The sequence below is a fragment of the Miniopterus natalensis genome, chromosome 11 (genome assembly GCF_054644295.1).
Source record: "Miniopterus natalensis isolate mMinNat1 chromosome 11, mMinNat1.hap1, whole genome shotgun sequence".
Classification (NCBI taxonomy): domain Eukaryota; kingdom Metazoa; phylum Chordata; class Mammalia; order Chiroptera; family Miniopteridae; genus Miniopterus; species Miniopterus natalensis.
This window is the reverse complement of record NC_142091.1, coordinates 37,884,355-37,896,381: the sequence shown is the minus strand read 5'-3', so window position 1 is coordinate 37,896,381 and position 12,027 is coordinate 37,884,355. Positions and strand designations below refer to the sequence as shown.

Genomic DNA, 12,027 nt, shown 5'->3' with positions numbered 1-12,027 from the left:
AACCTGCTCCCTGAACCATTCTTCCTCCCCTACCCCAGGACCCACAGAAACATGACCCAAGGCCCAGCCACCCTGGGACAGAACCTGGGGTTGTACCCAGCTCCTGGAGGGCAGAGGCCCTTTCGTGCTGCCCAGGGACCTGCTTCTCCAGAGGTAGCAGCCAAGCCAGCTGTTCTAAAGCAGCCACAGAGGAAGGGCTGGAGGGCTGGAGGCGGGATCTGGAGCACTGAAATTATGTGGCTTACTTCTGACTCATGCATCACCTCCCACATCACCAGCTCTTATAGCCCACCGGGCAGCCCTCCTGCCCAGAACCTGGGAGGAGAGATGGTGCCAACAGGCCACGGGGAGAGAGGAGGAAAGGGGAGGGGTTCAGGGTCAGACTGCAGGTTCCAGACAACACTGCCAACACTTCACGGGCTGGCAGGGCCAGGGGTCTGCTTAGGTCACCCAGAGTGTCAGAGGCAGAGCCAGGGCTGGAACCCAGGTTTCCTGATGCCCTGCAGACCCCAGGGCAGTGACGGCTCAGGCCTGGTGCCCAGCATAAGTCCATGCCAACATGAGAACTCTCTCCAACGTGACTGGGCCCTGGAGCCACACACCAGCAAGAAACACACAGCTGACTCAGCCTTGGGTGGGAAGGGGGCAGAGCTGGGTTCAGAGAGAGATTGGAAATGACATCTAGCTACCAAGAGACAGATTCCTGGGGCACCTCCAGCCCCCAGCTCTCTCACAGAGCTGTGAATGTACTGCACTTTACAGTTTACAAAACACACTTATCTCCTTCATCTCCCACAGTAATCCTAAGACCTAAGTGACAGAGGGAATACAAATAGAGCAGGGCTTCTCTCTTATACTTTAATGTGCAAATAAGTCACCTGGAGATCTTGTTCTAATGCAGTCTGACTCAGGAGGTCTAGGCTGGGTCTGACAGTCTGACATTTCTGATAAGCTCCTGAGTGACGCTGATGCTACAGGTGCAGGGACCACAATTTGAGTAGCAAGACCATAGTTGTTAACAGCATGGGTGCTGGGTCAAACTGCACAAGTTAGAATCTTGGCTCTTACTGTGTGGTCTTAGGCAAGGTACTGATCCTCTCTGTACCTCAATCTCCTTATGCATAAAACAATAATACCTACCCATAGGGTTGATTCTGGAGGATTAAATTATGTAAAATGACTAAAGTGATTATTATTTCAAATTTTTAAATGGAGCCTCTGAGAAGTGGACATACCCAGCAAGGTGGCAGAGCCAGAATTCAAACCCAACTCTCTTAATGTAAAGCCTGCAATACCAAGCTTTGACAAAATGTCACAGCCAGCAAACCCTTCCCCACATTAGACAGACATGGATATTGAGGCCTGGAGCTGGGCATAGAGCTGGTCACCAAAAGTTGGTGTCAGAAATCCAAGACCATGACTCCTGGCCTAGAAATCCAAAAGTTGGTGTCAGAAATCCAAGACCATGACTCCTGCAAGAAAGAGAAAGTCACAAATTCATCCTAAGGGGTCCCAGCTCTGCCGTCAGCCCCCACCTGGGCAGCAGCTACACTGGAAACCAGATGTGGAAACGGCTGGATGTGGAGGCTGCCCCCACACCCATGGCAGCCCAAGTTCTCGGCTCTCTTAGAGCCCTGCCCACCAAGCCGGGTGCAGAGAACACCTGAGCATCTCCTTCCATCTCCACGTCCTACCTCCAGTCTATGGCACTGCTCAGTCTCAGGGTCACCCAGCTGGGGTCGCAGGCAGAGGGCGGCACAGCCTGGGCCCGCCTCCACCCCGCCTTGGCTTCCCAGCAGAGGCCAGTGGGAGCCTGTGAGTCACTTGGAGGAAGTGCTCAGCCCCAAACAGGAAGTGGCTCCTCAAACAGAAACCCCCTCGAGGATCCCCCCGAGCCCTGCGGTGGGTGGTGTGGGCAGCAGAGTCTGCGGAAGGGAAGCTGGCTGGGACATAGTCAGATTTTACCCGAAACTCAAACAAAGCACCCATCCCGCGCCGTGAACCCTTAGCAGGGGGGTCTCTGCTGTCTGATCTCAGGTATGTCAGCGCCCTTCTCTGAGCCTCGATGCCCTCATCTGCAGGACCACGGGGCTGTCTGTACTACACGACTATTATGGCCTGGCATTCTATAATGAAATGAAGAGTTGGAGGAAGTGAATATGAGTTTTAAATAAATGAACCAATGCATATATGAATGAACTGAATGAGTGAACGCGGATACCTAGATTTCAACTCCAGCCGCCGGGGGAGGCTCCGGCCATCCTTGACCCTAAACTGGAATAGGTGGGTTGGAAATTCATTATTTAATTTGTTTTCATTCATCTTTCTTACATGTATGCATAGCTCACATTTATTTCAATGTTTAATATTAGAAATATTTTGGGTCCCTATTTACGAGTTTGGTGATGTTTTTGTGATGAGAGACATGCCGTAGGAACTTAACTCTTGTTTACAGCCTATGGTGAAACTGGCTTTGATATATGTTGTTTTGCTTAAAGTGGCAGTTTCCAAGAGCCTAGAAACAGCATTAAGCGAGGACTTACCTTCTCCGTTTCCCAGCAATGCTGAGCATCCTTTTATTTATTGGGGGGAGGGGGCTTTCCTCCCTCCTCCAGCCTGTGGTTCTAAGAGTGCTCATGAATGAGTGCAGTGACTCACAGTAAGTGCACATGGCGGCTGAGGAACATCTTACGGTACAGTGGTCCCTCCTCATCTGCGGTTTCACTCTCCGCAGTTTCAGTGATCTATGGTCAACCATGGTCCAAAATGATTAAACAGAAAATTTCAGAAATAAACAATGCATAAGTCTTAAATGGCACTCCATTCTGGGTAATATGATGAAATGCCACACCGTCCCAGTCCATCTGGCCCTGGATAGCAATCATTCCTTTGTCCGTGTTTTGTCCATACTGTATACACTCCCTACCCTTGGTCACTTAGTAGCCATCTAATTACCTTTTTTTTTTTTTTTTTTTTTTGGTTAATCCTCACCTAAGGATATTTTTTTCCATTGCTTTTTCAGAGAGTAGAAGGAAGGGAGGGAAGGGAAGAGAGAGAGAGAAACACTGATGTGAGAGAGACACATTGATTGGTTGCCTCCCACACATGCCCTAACCAGGAATGGGGAGTGAACCCGCAACCTAGGTACATGCCCTTGACCAGGAATCAAACCCGAGACCCTTTGGTGTGTGGGCCAACGCTCTAGCCGCTGAGCCATGCTGGCCAGGGCAGCCATCTAGTTATCGACTGATTATTATCCCAGTGCTTGCGTTCAGGTCACCCTTATTTTACTTAATAATGACCTCAAAGTACAAGAGTAGTGATGCCAGAAATTCAGATCTGCCAAAGAGAAGCCATAAAGTGCTTCCTTTAAGTTCAAAGTTCTCAATAAGAAAAATAATAATAATAATGCTGCTTTGTGCTAGTTTGCCAAGAGAGAGACCACATTCACGTAACTTATTGCAATATAGTGTTATTGTTCTATTTTATTATTATTAATCTCTTACTGTGTCTAATTTATGAATTAAACTTTATCATAGGTATGTATGTATAAGAAAAAACATATATGGTTGACCCTTGAACAACGTGGGTTTTAAAAAGAATCCCATGAGTATAAGTGGACCCACACAGTTCAAATCTACATCGTTCAAGAGTCAACTGTATTTTCTTTTTTTAATTTTTTTATTATTTTTTTTTATAAATATATCTTTATTGATTTCAGAGAGAGGGAAGGAGAGGAAGAGGGAGAGACAGAAACATCAATGATGAGAGAGTAATCGATCGGCTGCCTCCTGCACACCTCCGACTGGGGATCGAGCCCGCAACCCAGGCATGTGCCCTGACCGGGAATCAAACCCTGATCGCCTGGATCCTAGGTCGACATTCAACTGCTGAGCCACGCCCGGCCAGGCTCAACTGTATTTTCAATCACAGTTGGGAATCTGCGTATACAGAGGGCTGACTTAAGTTACACATGGATTTTTGATTGCACAGGGGTCAGTGCCCCTGATCCTCAAGTTGTCCAGGGTCAATTTTATAGGGTTTGGTGTTATCCATGGCTTCAGGCATCCACTGGGGGTCTTGGAATGTATCCCCTGGGGAGAAGGGGGACTACTGTATTTAACAACTCATATTACTCAAATCAATGTAACATGGGGTATGATACTAAGTCTTTATGTTGGCAACTAGATGAACATTAAACACTAGAACTATCAATAGTTCCATATTTATAAAATCTTCAAAAATGTAAACATTTAATCTTTATTTAAATAATTTTATTTTAAATCTGTTATTTGTTAAATATGATGTATAATTTTAAATTCCATAATATTTTCAAGAAAAATAATTTTTAAAAATGTGAATTTTCTCTTTACATTTACTTTAACTTTCATTTTTATGGAAATTTATTCAAATGTTATACTCTTTAAATACCACTGCATTTTATTTTTGATCCTTTAGATTATTATCATCAATACAAAATTTTCAAATGATGTGAAAATCTTGATTATAACTATAATTGTAGTGACCTTGCTAAAATGAAGACAATAAAATATATTTTATGAAATAATGTATGAACTGTAAGTCTAATTACTCATCCAAACATCACCAGCCCACCATCAAAACACACAGATGTGCAATAATCATTACATTCAATCCTCCTGGATATTTTGTCACTTTCAGCGTATAAGGCTGGGAGGCCCCAGTGGATAGCGAGAGCTTCTACTGAAGAAGCGTAAGGTCTAATGGTACAGATACTAGCCTGAGTGTGTGTGAACAAAGGAGGCGGGAGCCAGGGGAGGGGTGTGGGAGGGCCTTGCTGGTGGATCAAAGCCATCTTCCAGCCTAATGCAGCCGGGACCCACCACAGGCAGCAACAAATACCTGGGAGTGAGCAAACTTGTTTTCCCTGCACCCACCACCTTGGCCAGCCACTCCCTGCCTGCTTGGGCCCACCTCTGTATGTCCACCCTCACCCCTGGGGTCTGTAGGTTCCCCAAGCTTCAGGATAGGGCACAGCCTTACTGTGGACTAGACACGAAGCCTGGAAAAAGCAGGGCCCTGCCCATCTGAGCACCCCTTATACAGTGGTGCTTTGTAAACAGCTACCAGATGGGCTAATGACTAAATAGCAGCGACTGACCACTCCGGTGCCTGGTTCTGTTCATCCTGGCCACCGGGAGGTGAGCTTAGGTTCTGAATCAGAGGCGGGCAGGGGGCCAGAGCAGAGCCAATAGACAAAGGGTAAGGTGCTCATTTAACCAGCCATGAGACAAGGAGCAGGTCTTGGCCCTTTTACCTCCACACTTTTAAAAATATATTTTTTTATTGATTTTTAGAGAGAGAGAGGAAGGGAGAGGGACACAGAGAGAGACACATCAACATGAGAGCAGAACATTGATCTAATGCCTCCTGCATGCCCCGCACCAGGGGATCTAGCCCGCAACCCGGGCACGCGCCCTGACCAAGAATCAAACTGGCAACCTTTTGGTACATGAGACAATGTGCAACCAACGGAGCCACACCAGCCAGGGCTCACCTCCACACTTCTGCTGTGTGATCACAGCAAACTGCTTCACCTCCCTGGGTATCGGTCAAACAGGGATTAGCGCCATGGTGAAATCATTCGATTTAAGTGAGCACCCACAAAACTTTAGTTAGGAACATGGGGCACTGAGACTCAGAGAGGAAAGGTGACTTGGCTAAAGTAAAACAGCAGGTGATGGAGTCTGGACTAGAACCCAGGCCTGTCATGCTCTGCAGAGCTAAACTCCCAGAGGCCTGAGTGGGAGGCCAGATTATGGGTGGGGAGAGTCAGAAGAGGGGTCGGGTCAGATTCCATTAGGACCAACCCAGGCTGACATCACCACTTAAAGCCATCAGAGTCCTGGAAGCACAACTTCTATTTGTTCATTCCTGGGACACACTGACCAACACAAGTTCCGTAAGTGATCCGTGAGCACCTTCCATGGAAAAAGCCTAGTAGACACAGGGGCGGGCTGGGCTGGAAAGAAAAGCCAAATTCAGTTGAGGTGGGATGGGCCCAGGGGCCTCAATTTCCTCCACAGGGCTCAGTGCCTCCATGACCCTGACCAAATCTCTGCCCTTGGGCCCTGTGCCATCCCCTGTCCTCACCAGCCCACACTGGGCTGTGAACGCAGAGGCAGACTTCTCTGGAGAGGGCATGGCAGGGCACCAACCCAGACCTGGCAGGGGTGGAGAGATTGCCCACAGCCAAGTTGTGGGAAGAACCTGGGGGCCAGGGCCCAGTTGGCAGGCTGGGGAGCTCTGTGCCATCTGCTTTTAGAAGCTGAGAGACAGTGAGTAGCTGGGGCTGGGGGAGGAGTGGGGGCACAGAGCAGCTCTCAGAGGTCCTGCCTCTCGCTGACCACACAATCCTGGGACACCCATTCTGCACCCCCCTTTCTAAAAGGCAAGAAAGGCTGTTGCTTATTGATGCCTCCTCTGTGGCAGGTTCTGCCTAATCAGCACCATATACACTTTATCACGCATAATCCACACACTGATCCTCAGGAGAGGCCTGTCATGCTGCACCCCATCTCTTGGGACCTCTTTATCATTCTGGGGCACACTGGCTTGCGTGGTTTTGTCCAACAGCCAACACCTGCGGAGGTGCATGAGTGGACTGCCCTCAGGCTCCTGGAATCCCCTTGCCTACAGCCCAGTGACCCCCCAGATGCCTCTTGACCAGCGACCTGGTGGGTGGAGGTCTAAGTTGCCCAGCACCCTTGCCCTTGCACCTGGCAGCCAGCTCTAGCTCCGTGTCCAGAGAGCTCTGGGGACTAAGAGTCTTGGCTTGAAATCACACTTTTGCTTCTCCTCTTTCTGGTTCTTTTTCCTATTCTCTTAGCAGTTTTTTTTCTTTCTTTCCTGGAAAACTTCTGACGTGAATCATTGCGACATAAATCCTGGTCTCAGCATCTGTTTCTACATCCCCCAACCTATGAGGTAGGTGCCATTAATTTTCCCATTTCAGAGATGAGAAAAGTGAGGCTTAGAGACAGAGTTGTCAAAGATCCCCTGTGGCAAGACGTGAACTGAGGTCAGCCCAGTGCAAGCCTGAGCTCTGGGCCCTGCCCACCACCAGCAGCATCTGAGCCTGTTTACATCCTCGCGCACTGTTCCCTCCTGGCCATCTGAGCTAACTTTCATTCTTTCTTTTATTGAAAGAAAAGCAGAATTGGCGGATGATCCAAGGGAGATGACTAAGTCCTCAGATTCCTCTGTTGGATCGGATCCTGCTTTGGTCAATCCTTGTGAATCAGGGTGCGTCTGACATTCTGGGAATGCAAGGAGACTTCAAACCAACTTCATGAAAACAAGTTGTAAAAACACTGGCCTCCACTCAAAGTGGCCGGCTGATGGGCTTGGCTCCACAGAGCTGGGTTGAACAAGTTCACCAGGAGGGAAAACAGCAGGAAAAATTTAGGCTAGACCCAGAGGAAGAACTTCCCAATAATTGGGAGCTGAGCCCAGGGTGGGATTGGGCATGGCCTCTTTGGAAGCAGACAAATCCATGTCCTGGCCTTCCCAGGCCTTTCTTGTTTGAAGTGTTTACAAAGCCACTTCAGTGAGCACTGAAGACACAAAACCACCACAAGCCAACCCCGCCCAGCCCTGAGCTTCTGCCACTGACCTGGAACCTGGGTTATGAAGATGCTCTTTGTGCGGTACCTGCCTCCTGGGGGGTCAAAAGTCTCCACAGGTGAGGGCCCTGGATCCTTCCCACACCCAGAGTGGACAGAGGTCCTGGAGCCTGTTAGAACTCAGGGCAGGACTGAGGCGACCATGCCACCTCCTCTGCCCCAGCTTTCCACAGCCATCCCTCCAGGAAGAGCCGCCTCCTCCAGGAGCCCTCCTCAATGCAGAGGACTATGGCAGGCGTTTATCGATGAGGCCTCTGCCTCCTCCCCCTGCCTCCTGCATCTCCTCTCCCTTCTCCAGACAGCATTAAACAGGCCCGAGTCTCACCCAGTTTGTCGCCCTGCACCCCTTTCCAGCTAGCACTCCTTCTTTTCTTCCTTCCTTCTCATCCCAACATCTCAAAGACTTGTCTGCACTCATGTTTCCACTTCCTCCCTCCCACTCGCTGCAGAACCAACTGCCCTCTGTCCCCACCAAGTTCAACCACGGCCTCCGTGTGAGTAAGCTCAATGGACAGCTCTTAGTCCTCCCTGATACTGTGGACCTCACCTTCCTTCCCTGGCTTCCAGGACACCAGCTGCTCTGGTTCCCTACCCGCCACCCCCCCCCCGAAAAAAACTGGCTCTTCTCTCCACCCAGGGCCCATGTGCTGCTCTTTATCCTAAGCCCTGTTCCCTCCCTTGTCCTTCACACTCTCCTTGGGCAATATCATCCACCACCCCTGTCTCTACCCAAACCAAGTTCAAGGCTTGTGTACCCAATGAACCTCAGGTCATCCCACCCTGGACATTCCACAGGAATCTCACACCTGCAGTAGCCAAGTGAGATTCCACCACATTTCCCTAACCCTGCTCCTTCCCCTTCCCCATCTCAAGCACTCTCCCACCTCCTCCTCTTCAAACCCCCAAATTCCAGCTGGCACCAAGCCCCAATCTGTTCTCCAGGCCCTTCCCCTCATCTCCCACCAAACATAATCAAGTCGCCCGTAGGAAGCAGTCCTTAACTCTGTCAGCCTCGGGCATGCCTTTCCCTGTGTCTGTGTGCCCCATGCAGCCCTCAGGTCATCACCCATGCAGTGTCCAGCTGCACATCGCAGTGCCCAGGCTGCCTCCAGAGGGCAGGGGCAGCGTCGGATCTGGCTTAGGGCCCCAGCACCCAGCCTGAGCTTGGTGCAGACAGCCTCCACGAGAGGGTTCCCACATCTGAGAAGTTATATTTCTGCTCAGTTTGCTCCACTAGTGAGGTCTGGGTCTCCCCTCAGTCCATAGGCCCCCACAGGCTTAAAACACAGGAGAACTTTGTCGCCTATTAGAGACATTCTAGCCTGTCATTGACAAGGAGATCAATGGGGACTTGGAGGGAACCACACCTCCCACACACGTGTGCAAGTGCACACACATGCATATAGGCAGACATATACAAATACACAGAACACATGTGCACAGATAGACCCAGGTAAATACACACGGGCACAAGGCACAAGCGCATGTACGCAGGGAGGCACACACAGGTGTGTAGACAGGTGCACAGGAACAGACAGCATCCTGAAAGTGACATGGACGTGGGCCACTGCCTCCTTCACTGCTCAAATGTTCCTTCTGGGTGACCTCGGTGGGTCCCTTTCCCAGGCATAAGAGAGAGAGACCTCAGCACCGGTAAGTTCACCTAAACTTCCAGACACCCCTGCTGGGCTCTGTGTTCTCATACTCCTTTTACAGATGAGAAAACTATGGCTCAGAGAGATGAGGTGACTTCCCCAGGGTCACAGGGCTGCTAAGCCCTTCTTAACTTTCCTTGAAATCATGGTCCCAGCCGAGACCTCCCTCTGGAGGGAGTACTGGCTTTTGAGGGTAGCTAGGAGGAGGCGTCAGGTGAAGTGGTGGGTGGAGGGTCTAACAGGGAGGTGCCCTGCCCTTCGAGAGCACCCGTCCCCACCTGAACTGGAGGCAGCCCCGAATGCCACTGCACTTGGCTGCAGCCACACGAGGGCCTGAGGCTGGCTCCTTCACTGTGGGATTTGGAGCAAGTCACTGAGCCTCAGTTTCCCCATCTGTGACGTGAGGGGAGCTGGATATCACAACCCCCAGGATCTGTTCCATTTGGACCCTGCAGGACTGCAGAGTAGGGAAGGGTGTTTGAAGGGGAGACCATTAGAGGTGCAGGAGCTATTCTCCACAAACATGCCTGAGGGCAGAGAAGGCCCTGCCCGTTAACCCAGAGTTGGCTGCCAGCTCCTCTAGATCCAGCCTCCCAGGGCAGCCACCCTCTAACCCTTCTTCCTTCCCCTTCAGGTGAGCTAATCTGAGCAGAAAAAAACAGCAAAGTATCTAACATACTAGAAATGGAGGGAAAGCAAGCCAGTGTGGGTAAGCATATCACGTGAAAAGCTGATGCAAATGACCCAGGCAAACACCTGGGCTGGAGCCCCATCACTCCTGACCTCTCCCTATTACCCACTAAGTCTAGTACCTCCCCAAGTCCTGCTGGTTCTGCTTCGGAAGGGGCTCCCCATTAGAGCACTCCAGCCCTTCACATGGCTGCCTGAGAAACAGCTAAGGACTCCTTGGGACCTATAGGATCAAAACCCATATACAAAAAGTTTTTCTTATCCTGGCCTCAATTCACCTACCTGGCCTCCCCCTGCTCACCTCAGGGGAGCTCCAGCCACCTGGAGCTAAGTTCCTGCCCCAGGAACTCTACTTAACAACTCTACACACTTACACAGCTAGTTTACTCTGCAAGGAATGCCTTTCCACCTGTCTCTGCTTGGTGAGCTCCTATAGATCCTTCAGTACCCAAATGGAAAATGCTGTGACTCAGTGAATCGGCTTCTGTAGTGGGAGTCAGGTCCTAAAGTCAGCACATCACAAGTAAATTACATTATGCTCAAAATCACCCTTACTTTTGACCATATATACAACTACCACTTATATACAATGCCTAGGCGCTGTTCTAGACAGTTCCTATGTTTTGACTCATCTCATTCTCACAACTGTGGTTGATTGTATTTCTAAACACATCTGCAGTGACTTACAATGTAACTCTGACACTCTTCTCATGGAGATACAGGGTCTACATTACCCCCACTTGAATCTGGAGTTGGATACCAATGGCTGAAGTGACACTACAAGACTTCCAAGGCCAGGTCATCAAATGTGATGCAGCTTCTGCCTCCTTCACCAGAACATTCCTGCTGGAGCCCTGAGCCACTATGTATACAATCTGACTGCTCTGAGGCTGCCATACTCTGGGGAAGCCCAAACGAGCCATAGAGAGAAACAAAGGCCCAAGGCTACATGAAGAACAAGAGAGGCCCGACCAACCTCCGGCTGCTCCGGCTCCCTGCTACTCTAGATACCATCTGACTGTTACCCATGTGGGAGGCCCTGAGCCAGAACCACTGAGCTGAGCCCACCTTAAATTCCTTTTCTATAGAAACTGTGGAGATAATAAAATGATCGTTCTTATATAAGGACACAAATGTTCAGGGTGACTTGTTATGTAACAATAGTAGCTGGAACATCACTACCCCCAATTTAGAGAAGAATCTGAGGCATAGAGAGGTTAAGTAATTTGCCTAAGGTCACAGAGCTATTAACTGGTAGAGCCAGGATTTGAACCCACACGATTTAGTCCCAGAATCCACACTGTTCACTGTGATGCCTTACTAACCGCCTCTGAGGTATGATTGGTCTCCAGGCCCACAGCAGGGCGCAGGGATTGGTTCAGAATAAATGACCGAGGGCAGGAATAAGCAAATGAAAACTGAATGAGCGAAACCAGAGAATGACTTCCCAGGCACAATGCAGGGAACTTAGAAAAGCCTCCACAGTGCAAAGGACCTTGACACGAGCTCCTCGTCACTGGGCCAGCTCCACTGTCCACAGCCATAGAAGGTGATGATCAGAGGTGCCTGGTGGATGCCACCTGCCTCTGCCTGTCAGAGAAGAGCCTGAGATGCTCGTCTCCCTGTTCTCGTTCCCCACCTCCCGCAACTCTAAATGCTGCAGGATTAGACACAGGCCTCTGGAGAGCCAGTCCCTCCCTAAGCACAAGACCTGTGGATCCTGGGGACTGCACCGGGAAGGTCCTCAGGCTAGGAGGCTGGAGATCTGGGTTTAATCCTGGCATGGCCATTGACTATGTGAATTTGGGCAAGTCCCTGACCTTCTCTAGGCCTAGGTGCTCTTTAGATGCACTGTTTTAAGACTCACCAGATGCTGAGCTGACCTCATGAATGGGGGTCCAATAATTCACGGTCCTATAAACCTCCAAAGGGATCTGTCTCTAGAAGGAAAGTGGGTAATGAGAATAAGTCCCACTTACCACTCACTGGGAGCTTGCTATGCACCAGGCATTTTCATA

The 12,027-nt window shown here is 49.9% G+C and overlaps 1 protein-coding gene across 2 annotated transcripts in view; it reads right to left on the bottom strand.

Annotated features, from left to right (window-relative positions):
• The window catches only part of GDPD5 (glycerophosphodiester phosphodiesterase domain containing 5), an 87,723-nt gene that overhangs the window by 53,921 nt on the left and 21,775 nt on the right, over positions 1–12,027 (bottom strand). The gene's annotated exons all lie outside the window — the stretch shown is intronic.